The sequence below is a fragment of the Coptis chinensis genome, chromosome 8 (assembly GCF_015680905.1).
Source record: "Coptis chinensis isolate HL-2020 chromosome 8, ASM1568090v1, whole genome shotgun sequence".
Taxonomy (NCBI): Eukaryota; Viridiplantae; Streptophyta; class Magnoliopsida; order Ranunculales; family Ranunculaceae; genus Coptis; species Coptis chinensis.
The window spans coordinates 58,474,248-58,489,359 of record NC_141463.1 but is presented as its reverse complement, the minus strand read 5'-3'; positions in this window follow the sequence as shown (position 1 = coordinate 58,489,359).

The following is a 15,112-nucleotide window of genomic DNA, read 5'->3' as shown; positions in this document are numbered from 1 at the left end:
AACTTCAAGAATCAAATAAGGGCATTATATCCACTAAACAGTAAGAAATATACTCAATCAAGAAGTCATATACAACATTTTCTACACACAGCATCATTGCACCAAGCATTACGCTAGCAAAAGTTTCAATGTTTCAGTATGTGTACTTATGCAAAGCTTTAAAATCCCACAAATAACCATAAAGCTATTTTTTGCACAAAATAAAGCGGTCAAGCAAGGAAAAAAGATCTGAAAAATGACCAAAAAGAAAATAATATACATATAGTACTACACTTTGATTCATCCATCCAATTTCAGCTTCTAAGACAATTCAATAAGGCTGAGTGTCTAATTAGTTCTTGACCAACTAAGTTATACATACAGAATACAGAGAAACACCAATCCGACATTCTACTGTCAAATAATGAGAAGATTAAAGAGAAATACTAACTTCAAAAGCACTCCATTAGAGGAGTTGAAAACTATGAAGCAATAGCCCATCCAACAAAAACAGTGCAACTGCAAGTTAAGCTATAAAAACAAACGAATCAGTGGTCGCACAATCTCAAGTAATATAATCAAGTAGTCAAATAAAAATCAGAAAATCTAGCCAATTCGTTTTCAAAGTACTTTATTTATTTTTTCTTCTGCTAACCTTATTAACATTGTGCCAAACACCAAATAGTTGAACTGAATCAATGAATGCAATGGACACAGAAGCAATGAAGTTCTTATCAAATCTTGGAGAATCATACCTTCGCTTTTGTTGATTGGTAACTTGAAAGAATATATATTATCTGTTTTGCACCACTTGAATTGTGAAAAGATCAGAAAAATTGAGAAATCCCTAGTTTAAATATGATCAAAGACAATTTGAGGAAGAAGAAGAAGAAACTTAAGAAGCGTTAATACCTTGCGTGAAATTACCCGTTGCTTTCCCTTGCAACATTTCAACATAAAAAGCAAAATCCCAAAACCAATCAATCGAAAAGCCACCACAATTGCAGCCCGTAAGAACTTTTTGTTTTCCAAAAATTTGTTGATTCAAGCAAATTACATGGTCTCGTTCGATCCAACCGAATTGGAAGCATAAAGCAAAACCAAGATCTTGGAAAGAGTTCATGAAGAAAGGAGGGGAAGTTGAAAGAACTCAGTATTAATGGTAGCTAAGTGGGTATTAATGGTATTTAAGTGGGTATTAATGGCAAGGTAACACCGCGTACATGTCAATATAGGCGTGGATTTGGGTTTTTGCCCTGAATTTACATAAAACTCCTTTGTCTGTGTGTTGTAATTGAATGGTATAAATAAAAATAAAAAATTAAATGACGAAATAGTCCTTTTTTAAGACATTGAATAATATTTTTTTGTATTTAATTAGGGGTATTAGGTGGTAGAAAAAAGGCTGGTCTAATTTAAAAGGCCAGGTTAATTATGGTGTATTTTACTAATAGAGATTAACTCGACTTGTTGCTTATTAATTAGATATGGCATGCAAATGGACAAATGTGATGGACAATGTTTTTATCGATACATTCTATAGTGAGCTATTTCTAGGTCATAAGAATGAGAATGAATTTCTTCAAATATCAAAAGAGCGTGCAAGGAAAACACTCCAAAACACATTTACATTTGGTATCGACTTTAATATTAGACATGTAACTCAACGAATGAAGACCTTACGATGGATGGCACGCGATATTGCTAATGTAACTATGCAAGAGGGGTTTGAATGGAGTTCTGAATAACAAAAAATCATAGATAACAACGATGTTTGGGATCAAGCAATATCACGGAATCCGAGTATGGGAAAGTACAAAAATAGAATTTTTCCAAGGCACAATGACATTTTATATGTCTTCGGATAATAATAGTTGTTATGGTTCATTGTAGGGGTGGGAATTTGGCCCTAACGACCCTAACCCGGCCCTGACCGACCCGACCCTAAGCCCTATAAAGCCCTCACAACCAAAACCCTTACAAAGTTTAGGGCAGGGTCGACCCGGCCCTAATGCCTTCTAAGGCAAGGTCAGGGCTAAGGTTCTGAAACATAGGCCCGACCCTAACCAAGCCCTAGTTATAATTTCACTATAAAATACACATACTATAACTATCCAACTCCTTGTTACATATTTTCAATTAAAATAACACTGTCATTTATAATTTATCATTTACTGTATGAGTACTTATAATAACTTGTCTTATATCATAAAAACTTGTAAACATAATTGTTTCTATCTCACAGCTGCTCACGTACACCTCACAACTCTCTATCTAACCTAGTCGCAAAGAACAATAATGAGTACTGGGCACTAGCTTAATAAAAAATAGGTTGACGTCAATAAAAACTTATTCCAAACTCTTATTTGTCTTTGTGTTCTTCAATGTTAAATGTAATTTTGGTGAGATTTGAGTACAAGAAATAACTGATTTAATTATATCAGTGAAAGCTCTTTCCAAAATGTGTCTTGTGCATTTTAACTGTAATTTTGAAATATAAATATGAGTCTCTATGCACTTCAGTTTATTAGATTGTGGACATGCATTTTAAATTGTTGGACTTATCAAGAATTATTACTAGATTTGTTGTTATTCAAATTTCAAAGTGGTGAGACTTTGAGTTTGCAAATCTTTAAAAAAAATTTGTAATATAAATGAGTTTTAAAATTGATGTAGTAAAAAGGAAAAATATATTGGCCCGGCCCTAAAACTTTTAAAAAGGGTTTAGGTGAGATTTAGACTTATGACCCGGCCCGACTTGGCCCTATAGAGACTTTAGGGCCGAGCTGACCCGGCCCTAATAACGGTAAGGCTTTAAATATTTAGGGCCGGGCTAGCCCGACCCGACCCATTTCCCACCCCTAGTTCATTGCACTTTCACTTTATTTTATGGTTATTTGAGAAAACATCTTATGGATACTATTAAAGTTGAGTTGTATTGTCTTTGCAGGTGCCGACTAGCAAAGTCGGTAAAATCTTTGGGTGATGATACCAGAGGTCTGGGGCTCGAATCCCACCAGCATCAAAGAGTTACTGATCTCATTTAAAACAGGCTTACCAACAAAAAAAAAAAAAAAAAAAAAAAAGTTGTATTGTCTTTAATTTCTTTTTAATTTGTATTTAATTTTATTTTTTGTTATACTTCATTGAGTTTGAAAACAAAAAAAAAAAACTATCTCCAAAAAGTTGAAATATCATTTGTCATTGGAAAAAAACCATGTAAACAAACACTGGCAAACTGAAATTTTCCCACTAGAGATTTGCCTGGCAAATCTATAATGTATGGGAAAATACTGGCAAATCTTATATTTTCCCACCGTAACTGAAATTGATGGGTTTTACCATTCTCATAGCCCGGATAAAAAAACCGCTAGAATTAGAATTGTCATAAGACTTGGACTCCCACACTCAGCCGGGACTTCGAAGTCTCACCTTATCTCGTGAGAAACGGGAATTAGATTTTGGGAGAATTCTCGCAAAGTTAGTAGTGGGGGTTGTTACGTGCCTATAAAACTACAACTCAACTCGTCTTCTTCACATCAACTCGCATCGTCCTCACTATTCAATCACTCAAGGTAACCATTCTCATAAAAATAGTAACTTTGTTTTTGCTGATTTTAACCATGTCTTCTTCACTTGCTTCTTTTAACATCTTCTTCTTCACATTTGTTTTTGTTGAAGGTGACCAACTAACCAAGTTCGAAGGATTCCGGCAGTCTCTATTTCAGGTATTTTTTTTTTATGTATATATTTGTTTTTTGCAATGAGATGTGATTGTATACCCTGTAGTTTAGACAAGCTATATTCACTATAGTAACGACACTAGTTTCCCAGCAGGAGTCACTCTATTCTTCTTCTTCTTCGTCTTTTTCTTTTCTTTTTTTTTTGGTCGACAAGTTACTATTCTATTGATGAATAAAAGAGTACATGAAGAATACAAGAGGGAAAGACACTTTATAAATTAATACGAACTAAAAGAAATGTCTAGATCTCCAACCTGAAATGCCCTTAATTCTACTGAGTAATTAACTTCGACCGAATCGGTGTGTCTCTCGATCAATGTACTATTCTTGTTGAGGTAGACAACAAACTTATCTGGTGCTTCAGTTAAGAATTCTGGCTGAAACTCAGGAATATTATTGCTTTCTTCTTGGAGCATGTTGTGTTCCTTTATAACATTTGTGAAATCATGAATTATATTAATCATGAGTTCAATTTGCGGAGCAATGAAATAAATTTAGTTCTCTGGCAATTGGGTGGTAGGGCTTGACAGAGACTTGAGTTGTCTTGTTGGTTCGTTGTGGGTAATTCAAGAGAATATATTATGCACCTCTATGCAGTGATCCCTTCTTTAAAACTGTTTTAAAAGTTAATAATACAACTGAAATGGATTGCACTCTGTTGCTTGATCAAGAACACTACTGATATATGACGTTTGGAGCTTGAACTACCTAAACTCATAGAACCTGACTCCTGACGATTTAATTGTTCCATTTGACACAAGGATAAAATATGAGTTTAATAGAAGTTTTTTATCCACCTACAAGAGCGGTGGTTCAAGAGGCAAGATTGGTCCTTGGTGTGGTGATAAGAGCCCAAAACTGTAGTTTTAACCCTGTAACAGGCATACTTTTAGACCAATTATGTGAGTAATAATTAAGAGTTAACATTGATTACGTGTTTTTATGCATTTCAGGTTTCAAAGTCCATTATGTGCAGAAATATGCTACTTTAGCGAGATAAAGGAGCTAAGGTCGGTTACTAAGGAGTTCCGTGATTAAAGGCCAAGATTCAAGAAGACAAAGCCTTTCTAAAGCCCGGTCAAAAGCTAAAAAGTCGACGCGGGCTGAAACAGCACACAAGTCAGCAGAACTTCTAAAGGCCGTATCTTTGGACTCAGACCTCGGAATGGGGCCTACCTTATGTCAAAACGACCGGCTCGGAAAGAGCTTTCCAATGGTCTAAGCCTTGATCCAATCAGAGGAGAAAAAATGGACGAAAAGTCTGTTGAAGCCAACTGCAACTGAAGAGGCCTTTTTGGACTGAAAGAATTAGGTTTTGGGCCTGATTCTCTGGCCCAAAACATGGCTCCAAGCCCATGCACAATTTTTGGATCTGGACATATAAAAACAAAAGCTTAGCTCTTTGTTAATGGTAGCTAGTTAGACCTAAAACCATATAGATAATTCTAGATCTAGTTTTCAGTAGATTAATTAAGTTTTAGTTCCATTTTCAATTCTTGTTTTAGATTAAGTCTTTGAATCATTGTTCTTGATTGATTAGATAAATAAAATAGTTATTTTGTCAATTTAGATTTTTGTCATCTCAATTTATAGATCTAGTTTTAATTCTTGTTGATTATCATTTCGTAGTTTAAATAGATTGAAACATTGTTAGTTAATTTAGTTAAGTTAGAATTTTAATATGATGAGTAGTTATAATTCAATGGGAAATGATGGTTTGATGACTCAAGGTTAAAACCTCTATTAGAGGGGTTGATGAAGCCTTGATGAAAACTTAGTGGTATAGTGTAGAAGCATTGTAGAATCTATTCCACTCTAGAAGGTCGTGATTAAGCCATGAGAATGGGTGGGCGACCTCACATGCTAGTTAGTATTCGGTAGAAATGCCATGAACACTAGGGATTAGAACTTCGAATTTCTTGCAAGAAGAGCGTAAGAATCGAGATACAAGAATCTATGCTAGGTTATTAAGTTGGATTCGAGGTGGATTCAATTCTCCTCTAATCCTTTATCTAGATTCAAAAACAATCATATTTCCATAGCATTCGTAGTTAAATTCAACATAATCAATTTCATATAGGTATCGTAGTATAACACCCTTCGTAAAGCTCTCATTAGACTTAAGACCGACAAATTAGACTATAAAACATTCCATGCTAGAGAACTAGGAGCGGAACGAATTTGTTACTCCACTTTATTTCGATAGAATTGAGAGTAGAAACTTTGATAAATATAGGCTCATAAGCAAGTTTTAGTTTACTTACGTTTTGAGTTCATTGTTCATTTCGTAGGTAAATTATTCATTTTACGTTTATCAAATGGCGCCGCTGCCATCTTAGTTGCACTTTAGCATTGTTTTCATAGTAGAATAAGTCATTTTTAAGTCCCATTAAACCCACCCACCCTTGTTTGATTCATACTGTGGTTATCCGTTTCGTTGAAAAATTCGCGACAAAATTATTACGAAGCGATCAAGGCTTATATAAGCGCACACCGCTGCCCTATAGCCTGGAACCTTGAGCGCGACACGCCCCTATACCGAGCGCGACCCGTGCTAAGATTTATGGAACACGAGCGACCCGGCTACTAAGCGGCGCACCAGCGCTAAGCCAAATTTTTACGGATTTCTCTGAGGTTTGTTTTGAACCCGATTTTTAAGTTTTTGGTGTTCTAACTTGTTATTTACACTGAACAAGCGTAAACAAGACGCTATTCATAAAAGCGAAGCAAAGGGCTATCGGGTATTCCTTTCTTCCATACCTCGCATCTCCGGTTAGAGGTTTATACTAAAATATCAAGATTGTTTGGAGTGTTGTCGTGTTTAGACTTAGGGACTTGCATGAGATTAAGGTCCTGGTGGGAGAAAAACACCGAGCGTAATTAATCGTCGGCGTCAACAAACAAATCTATCGAGTATACCAATCACTATACCTCTAGCTACTATTCCACCAACCACACCGGACATAATGGGTGAAGAAAAGAGACTCCTCTCTCGACTTTTACAAAGCCTTGGCGATAGCCCTAAATCTTGCATCGTTCTAGCGGACCGATTGGGGATTTTCGAATTCCCCCAAACATATTTAATTTGTTACCCGTTTTTCATGGTTTAGACCATGAAAAACCTTATCAACACATGTGTAGGATTGAACAAGTCCTTACAACATTCCATCATCCTACGGTTTGGTGCGGAACAAATTAAAGGCGAGGGTATTTCCCTTCACCTTAGCCCGATAAGGCAACGTCTTGGTTAAGCGCCCAAGCGCTAACTCTGTGGACTCGTGGGCTAAACTTGTTCAATTTGTTTATGGAACATTTTACCCACCCCTAAAGACGGATGAGATGCTTTCCAAGATTCATTTTTCCGACAAAATCCTCATGAATCATTTAGGAGGCTTGGAATTGTTTCACCGATCTGCTTATAGAGTGTCCACACCATAACCTAGCAAAAGACACGTTAGTATGCGTGCCTTTTCAAAGGACTTCAACATCACCATAAAGAAGTCCTTGACATAATGAATGGGGGTAGTTTCCTAAGTAAAGGAGCCTCGGAGGCTTACAAATTTTTAGAAGATCAAACTAAACGTAATAACAATTGGGGGGGTAGTGATGATATCCCCCGCGCTGTTAGTTCTTCTTCAACAGTTAAGGCCGCCGGTATGTTTGAGATGAAACCCGATCTAGAACTAAAAAATTTAATCGAATCTCTAACTAAAAAGGTTGAGGCTATTTCTATGCAACAAAAGCCTATTCCCGTCATGAATGTTAACTCCAACCCATGTAATGTATGTTTGAGTCCTGAGCACCCTGAATCCTATTGTCCTCTCGCCTATGAACAACAACAATTAGAGCAAGACAATGTTTGCTCCATTAATAGCTATCCTATTCCTAATGCCCCATGGAGACAACATCCCAACTTTAGTTGGCGGAACAATCAACAAGTTTCACCTCCAAGGGTTAATAACCAAAATGTTAGGCAAGCAAACAACTATAATCAAGCTCCACCTAGGCAAGGACAGGGACAAAGTCAGGGAAATTATAATAATTATAACAACCAAGTGCAACCACGACAAGGTTTAGCACAAGGTCAGGGTAATTATAATAGTTATAATACCAATAGAGGTATCGTTCCGGTTAACAATAGTAACTATCAAAACCCACCCATAAATAATCAACGTGAGATAGTTCCAGTCGCACCACCTGTGACTACTACACAATCACATCCGGATCGTATAAACGCCTTTATACAGGTTACCCAACAACTTTTCCAATCAATGACTCAATCAAACCAACAGATCTTACAATCCATAAATCGGGGCATACAGCGGTTAGCCCAAGAGAAAGCCCAACCAAAGGCGTGTTTCGGGACAAGCTATACCAAACCCTAAAACGACAAAACACAGCCTTTGAGGTAAGCGATAATACTAGCACGGAAACTACAATCGTAGGTGATCTAAATGCCATCACCACCCTCCGATTACGGAAGAGTGGTTGATAACAAAGTAACTATGCCTATAGTTACCCCATCGAGACTCCCTACACCGGATATCGAACTAGATACCGAAATAGAAACCGAAGAGCCTACCACTGTAGAGGTACCGGTTAAACCACAACCTAAGAAACGAGAAAGCCAAGGTTACACATCAAGTCGAGCCATACGCTAAATATAGAGCGAAACCACCACGTTCCCTAAAAATTAGCCATGCTAACCCGGGGATACCAACTTTGAGGAGATTAGGAGCGTTTTCAAAAATCTAACGATAAACCTTCCTTTTCTTGAAGCTATTAAAAGCTACCTAATCACGCTAAGTTTCTTAAAGAGTTGTGCACTACTAGGTAAGCCCAACATACCTAAAGGCGCCTTTCTAACTGAACAATTCCCAACTTTATCCGAAAAAATAATGGAATTGTTAAGTACAAGGACCACCGGTCGCCCCATTGTAAAATGCACCTTAGGAGATTCCCACACGGCGACCACGTTATTAGACTCGGGGCGAAAGTGTTAACTTACTCCCATATTATTTGTATAAACAAATAGGTCTACGAGAAAATGCAACCTACAAAAATAGCGTTGCAATTAGCGGACAGTCAATTAAGTATCCTAAGGGTGTAGTGGAAAGCGTGCTTGTTAAGGTTCGAGGATTTCTACTATCCTGCTGATTTTGTTATCCTCGATACGAGGAAAGTCGCTAGCGACTTTGTACCAATCATCTTAGAGCCCCTTCTTAGCAACCGGCAGCGACTTATAAATTGCGCGATGGTAAGATGTCCTTATCTTTTGGCCATCTTACGGTTGAGGTAAATGTTTTAAAATGATGAAACAATTACCGGATTCGCTCTATAGATAGGGGAGGTTAGCATGATCGAGAGTTTAGCTCAAGATTATTTTAATAACACGTTTCACGAAAACAATATGTACAAATTCCTTTCTTTTGGAACTTCAGATTTTGTAAATGACTCTACTTAGAGGAAGTCAACACCATCCTTGAGTCTACACCAATTGTAGACCGCCCGGTTGCTCCACATATTGAGTATGAAGACTTGCTACCTAAGCAAGTATTCATTATGCAAAATGAAGACCCGGACGAAACATCTATTGATTTTCCTTCCACCCGGTCTTAAACCTCTTCCCCATAATTAAAATATATTCAACTTGATCCGGATGGTAGTCATCCGGTAATTATATCTTCTCGTTATCTAAGAATGAAGAGACCGCGTTTAATCCGGGTGATTAGGGAACATCGGTTTCGCGATTGGTTGGTCCCTAGCTGACATTAAGGAATTGACCCTAATGTTTGCACTCATCGTATCCATTTGGAGGATAACGCGAAGACTTTTTTCGCGAACCTCGGTCGCTTGAACCCTGCCATGAAAGAGGTGGTTAGGGAAGAAGTCTTACGCTTACTCGATCGCGGGTATCATATACCCAATCTCGATAGCGAATGGGTAAGCCCCCCCATTCATGTAGTTCCTAAGATCGGGGGAGTTACCATGGTTCGTAGCAGAAAGGGTGACTATGTTGTCACACAAGGTCCTATGAAATGGAGGATCCGTATTGATTCTGAGGCGTTTAAATGCTATGACACGAAAGGATCACTTTCCTTTACCTTTTATAGATCAAATGCTTTCGAGCGCCTAGTTGGTCATGCTTTTTATTGTTTTACGGATGGCTACTCGGGCTATTTTCAGATTATTATTGATATTGATGACCAAGAAAAGACTACCTTCACATATCCCTTTGGAGCGTATGCCTATAAGCGAATGCCTTTTGGCCTTTGTAATGCTCCCGGTACCTTCCAGTGATTGTATGCTTCATATATTTAGTGACATGGTAGAGCTTTATGGAAGTTTTCATGGATGATTTTTCTATCTATGGAGACTCCTTCCGCGGGACTTTTGTCTAACTTTGTCTAAGGTTTTGACACGGTGTGAAGAAAGAGCCCCTCGTTTTAAAGCTGGGAAAAGTGTCATTTCATGGTGAAAAGGGCATAGTACTAAGTCACATCATTATCTAGTGATGGCATCGAAGTAGATAAAGCCAAACTAGATAAGATAGCGACCCTACCTAAAACCACGGACTGTTAAGTGATATCGAGCCTTTCTAGGCCATGCGAGGTTTTATAGGCGGTTTATTAAAGACTTCTCGAAAATAGCTAGGCCTTTAACTAATCTGCTTTTGAAAGATGCAATCTTTGATTTTAATTTTTAACTATCGCGGGCTTTTGAAACTTTAAAAGCGCCCTAACGTCTGCACCAATTATACTGACTCTCGATTGGTCTAAACCTTTCGAACTCATGTGTGATGCTAGTGACTATGCGTTTAGTGCGATCTTGGGACAAAAACTAGATAATAAGTCCATTTGTCATTTATTATGCTAGTAAAACCTTAAACGATGCTCAACGGAATTATTCAACTACGAAAAAGAATTCTTAGCTGTCATTTATGCTTTAGATAAGTTTCGTCCTTATTTGGTTGGTTCTAAAACTTTAGTTTACACGGACCATGCAGCCGCTTAAGTACCTTCTTGCAAAGAATGATGCTAGCGAGAGATTAATCCGATGGATCCTTCTCCGCAAGAGTTCACATTAGAAATAAAGGACAAAAAGAGGGTCGAAAGCGTAGTTGCCGACCACTTATCTAGACTTCACAAACGGCGATCAAAGTGATTCGAAGTCTATACTGGGACTCTTTTTCGATGAGCATCGTATGCGATTTTTCAGCACCATGGTATCTTTGACATTGTAAATTATTTAGCGGCCGATGTTATGCCTTATAATTGGTCAAGAAATGAGCGTAAGAAGTTCTTGGCGAGTTAAGTTATACTCTTTGGGATAAGCCATACCTTTTTAAGTATTGTGCGGATCAGATTATTCGTCGTTGTATTCCCCAGTGGGAATATAATGAAGTCCTATCGTTCTGCCATGACAAAGAGTGTGGTGGCCATTTTAGTGGGATGAAAACAGCCGCTAAAGTCCTTCAATGTGGATTTTATTGGCCTACCCTTTTTAAGGATACCCAAGTGCATTGCAAGACGTGTATTCGTTGCCAACAACTTGGGCAAATCACGAAACGTAATATGATGCCATTAAATCCAATCTTGATAGTAGAAATTTTTGACGTTTGGGGCATTGATTTCATGGGTCCTTTCCCTGTTTCCCACGGTTTCATTTATATTCTAGTTGCCGTGGACTACGTGTCTAAATGGATAGAGGCCCTAGCTTGCCGTAGCAATGACCATAAGACCGTTGTATTTTTATTAAAAATATATTTTACGTCGGTTTGGCATTCCTAAAGCCATCATTAGTGATGGTGGAACACATTTTACCTTGAGTTGTTGCATCCCTAGTGAAAAAGTATGGAGTTACACACAAAGTAGCAACTCCTTATCATCCACAAACTAGCGGACAAGTAGAAGTTTCTAATATGGAAATCAAAAAGATTTTAGAAACAACTGTAAACCACGATAGGAAAGATTGGTGAAGCGTCTATCGGATGCCTTATGGGCGTATAGAACTGCTTTCAAAACTCCTATAGGTATGTCTCCCTTTAGACTTGTATTTGGGAAACCATGTCATTTGCGGTTGAATTAGAGCACCGTGCTCGTGGGCTATAAAAGCCTTAACTTCAATATTGATGAGGCAGGTGTCAAAGCGAAGTTGCAATTGAATGAGCTTGAAGAAATCCGTGGCGATTCTTACGATCTCGCTGAAGGATTATAAAGCTAACATGAAGCGTGTTCATGATAAGCAAATCTTGCGCAAAGAGTTTGTGGTCGGTCAAAAGCGTCTTGCTTTACAACTCCCGCTCTACATATTTTCCCGGGGAAACTAAAAACCCGTTAGTGCGGTCCTTTTAAGTTCTTGAAGTCACCCCTTACGGGGCAATCACCTTGGTAAATCCCAATGACAACGGTACTTTTCAAGTTAATGGTCAACGGTTAAAATATTTTCCACGAACTCGTCGTCCCGATGTAGGAAGTCCTTTTACGGGACCACGTCTATGAGGATTGACCTTTGTCATTGGTGTACTTCCTTTCACTTCCATATAGTGGTAAGTGCACCATTCAGTAACGGGCCCTCCCTATGGAGTGTGTGGCTGTAAGTATCGGATCCTAACTCCACAGTTAACATAATTCACGTTTTTCCTTTTTTGCATGTTTTTCGGTTTTGAGTCATGTTCCTCTATGGGGTGAATTATGTATTTATTGTTTTCGTTTTTTTCTTATAAAAAAAAAAAAAAAAAAAAAAAATATATATATATATATATATATATATATATATATATATATATATATATATATATATATATTTTTTTTTTTTTAAAATTCTTAATCATAGAAATAGCAATCCAACAAGTCTTAGAACAAATTTTGTGTTAGAACAAATTTTGTGTTTAAAAATTTGTTTGGGGGTGGGCAATCGGTCTTTCCATCTGGATTGCTTTCGAACTTTCCATTTGTGTTGCTTAGGCCCATTACTTGTAGTTCAATTGGGTTGGCGTAATCTAAAACTTAGATTTCCTTCGTTAAGCATAACTTACGTCACACACGCGCCGAGGCATTTTCCCACCTTCTTATATGTCACCCATGGCTGAAATTGAGTGTTTTATGGATCATTGGATTGGAAATTCTCTACTGATCATTTCCATAACTCATTCGCCAAAATCGGGCCGAGATTTAAGCGGCAAATTCAATTTGAAATTGCGAAAACTTCGAAAATTTCGAATTCAAATTGGGCTTGGGGCCCAAACCGGACGACGCGAATTCAAAAAATTTCTTTCCTTTTCAACCCACCGGTTACCAAGGTTTAAAACAAAAAAAAAAAAAAAAAGAGAAAAGGAAACCTAACTACACCCACGCCAAGAAATTCAAATCCAACTAAAATCTTCTCCAAACCATTACCACCACCAACCTAACTCAAAAAAAGCCACCAATTCAAGTAACCACCGCCACCACCATTGTTTTAGTAGTTTTTCTTCAAACTTCGCCTCCCCACAATCTACAAAACCATTAGTTGTCTCATAAACTTTAATGGCGCTATGACGAAGAATTTTTGCGAACGCGTTTGCTTCCAAACGACTTCGCCATTTTATGACGCGGAGATGATTAGGAGGCATTGGAATGAACTGTGGTACTTTTCGAGGAGTTCTATCACTATGATTTGGTAGAACAGTTTTATAAGAAGCGAGAATTGAGGGGATAGGATTTTCATAAAGGTAGCGAGGAGCGAGGAGGGAAATGCGAGAGGGCGGTTGTTGGGCGTTAGGAATGCTTTGAAAGCAACACGGTAGCGACAATTCAGGAATCGATTATCTTTGGAGTTCCTGCTTTGATGAAGGATCTTGTCGTGGAGGATGAATACAATCCGACATCTCATTCGTCCTTGATCAACCCGAGAACCAATCAATCGGGTAGCTTCGGTGGGATCGGTAGGAACGCGTCCTCGGGAAAGACAAAGTCGGTGATATCGGCCTGCAATATGCGCGTTCTCTCGGATTTTGCAAACAAATAAGTATAATTTTTGCATCCTCGATTTAATGTTTAATGTGATCGAGAGGTGGGGAAAAGCTTGGCGCCTCTTCCGTATTGATCACTAAGATCATGCTCTCCTTTAGAGCTGTCGCAAAGATCTGCTCCTATTAAGATCAAATTGCATTCTAATGCAAGTATCTATCTGGATTGCATCCAAGAGACTTGGCCGTTATGCGAAGAAAAATGGTTGAGTCGGAGGATGAAAGGGAGGATATGACATGCGGATGACGATGCATTAGATAAATGTAGTTCTAATTTAGAGCGATGCAAGTGTTGCAAACTGCCTTTAGCGTTGCGTTTATGGTATTTGTGAAGATATCGAGATAGGCAGATTGTAGTTCGAAGAAGCAAAGCGAACCTTGGACGAGATTTGAAATGCTCGAAGGGGTTCGGGGCGATATCTTGTCTAACATGGAGACTATCCACCCGGCATCAACAAGCCCGATTATCGATGTCGGGTGAGATGGAATGGAAGGCGCTTGTTCGAATAGAGATGCTCTGACGCATGCCACCCGTGGAGGACTCTGTTTCAGCCGAGTCCGACAGCATGAGCGTCGTCGCGAAAAGACAGATGGTTCAAACCAATCTCCATCTCAGGGTCCATCTTCATCACATAACTAGGTGTTCACCATCAGTTGTGTTCGCTGTTATTTCATGGTTTTGATTGTTTTATTAGTTGGATTTTAATTAAGTAGTTAAATTTAAATATTAATGTGTTTGTTTTATGTTGTTTGGATTTAAATTTTATTTTTAATATAATTGGTTAATTTCGAAGTCTTGCTTGTTTTATCATTAATCCCACCTTCCGACTTGTTTGGGGGTGGTAATATTTATCGAGAGCATAATTCGTTATATGATCATCTGCGGTAAAGTTGTCTTGGAGGAAAGGTTGAGAATTTGGCCGATATCGGCATATCTATGATTTATGTGGTGGTAGCATGAAATCTAGGAGAGTTTAGAAGTTACTATTCTAAATCCAGTATAAAAGATACCAGGATTTTTAGAAAATCAAGAAGATGGGTTGTTTCCGTTTTCGGGTTTGGAATCTTTCTATTTCCGGAAATTGCCTTTAAACAATTTGGCAACTTGCCGATTCGTTTTAGAAGCACAGAACCTATTTAAACCCCCTTCATTCTACACTAACAAACCACACTACACCTCACCATCATCCCTCACCTTTCACTCCAAGTTTTTCCTTCTTTTTCCTCCAAACTTCTGTTTTAGCACTTACGGGCGGCGCATGCATCGCGAGCACTACCTGCTCGTGAAACTTTAGTTTACTCGAGCGACCAGCGCCCTCTTTGGAGCGACTTCGGCGCCAAACACTGTTATTGCAAAACCCACGAGCGACCGCGCTTCTAA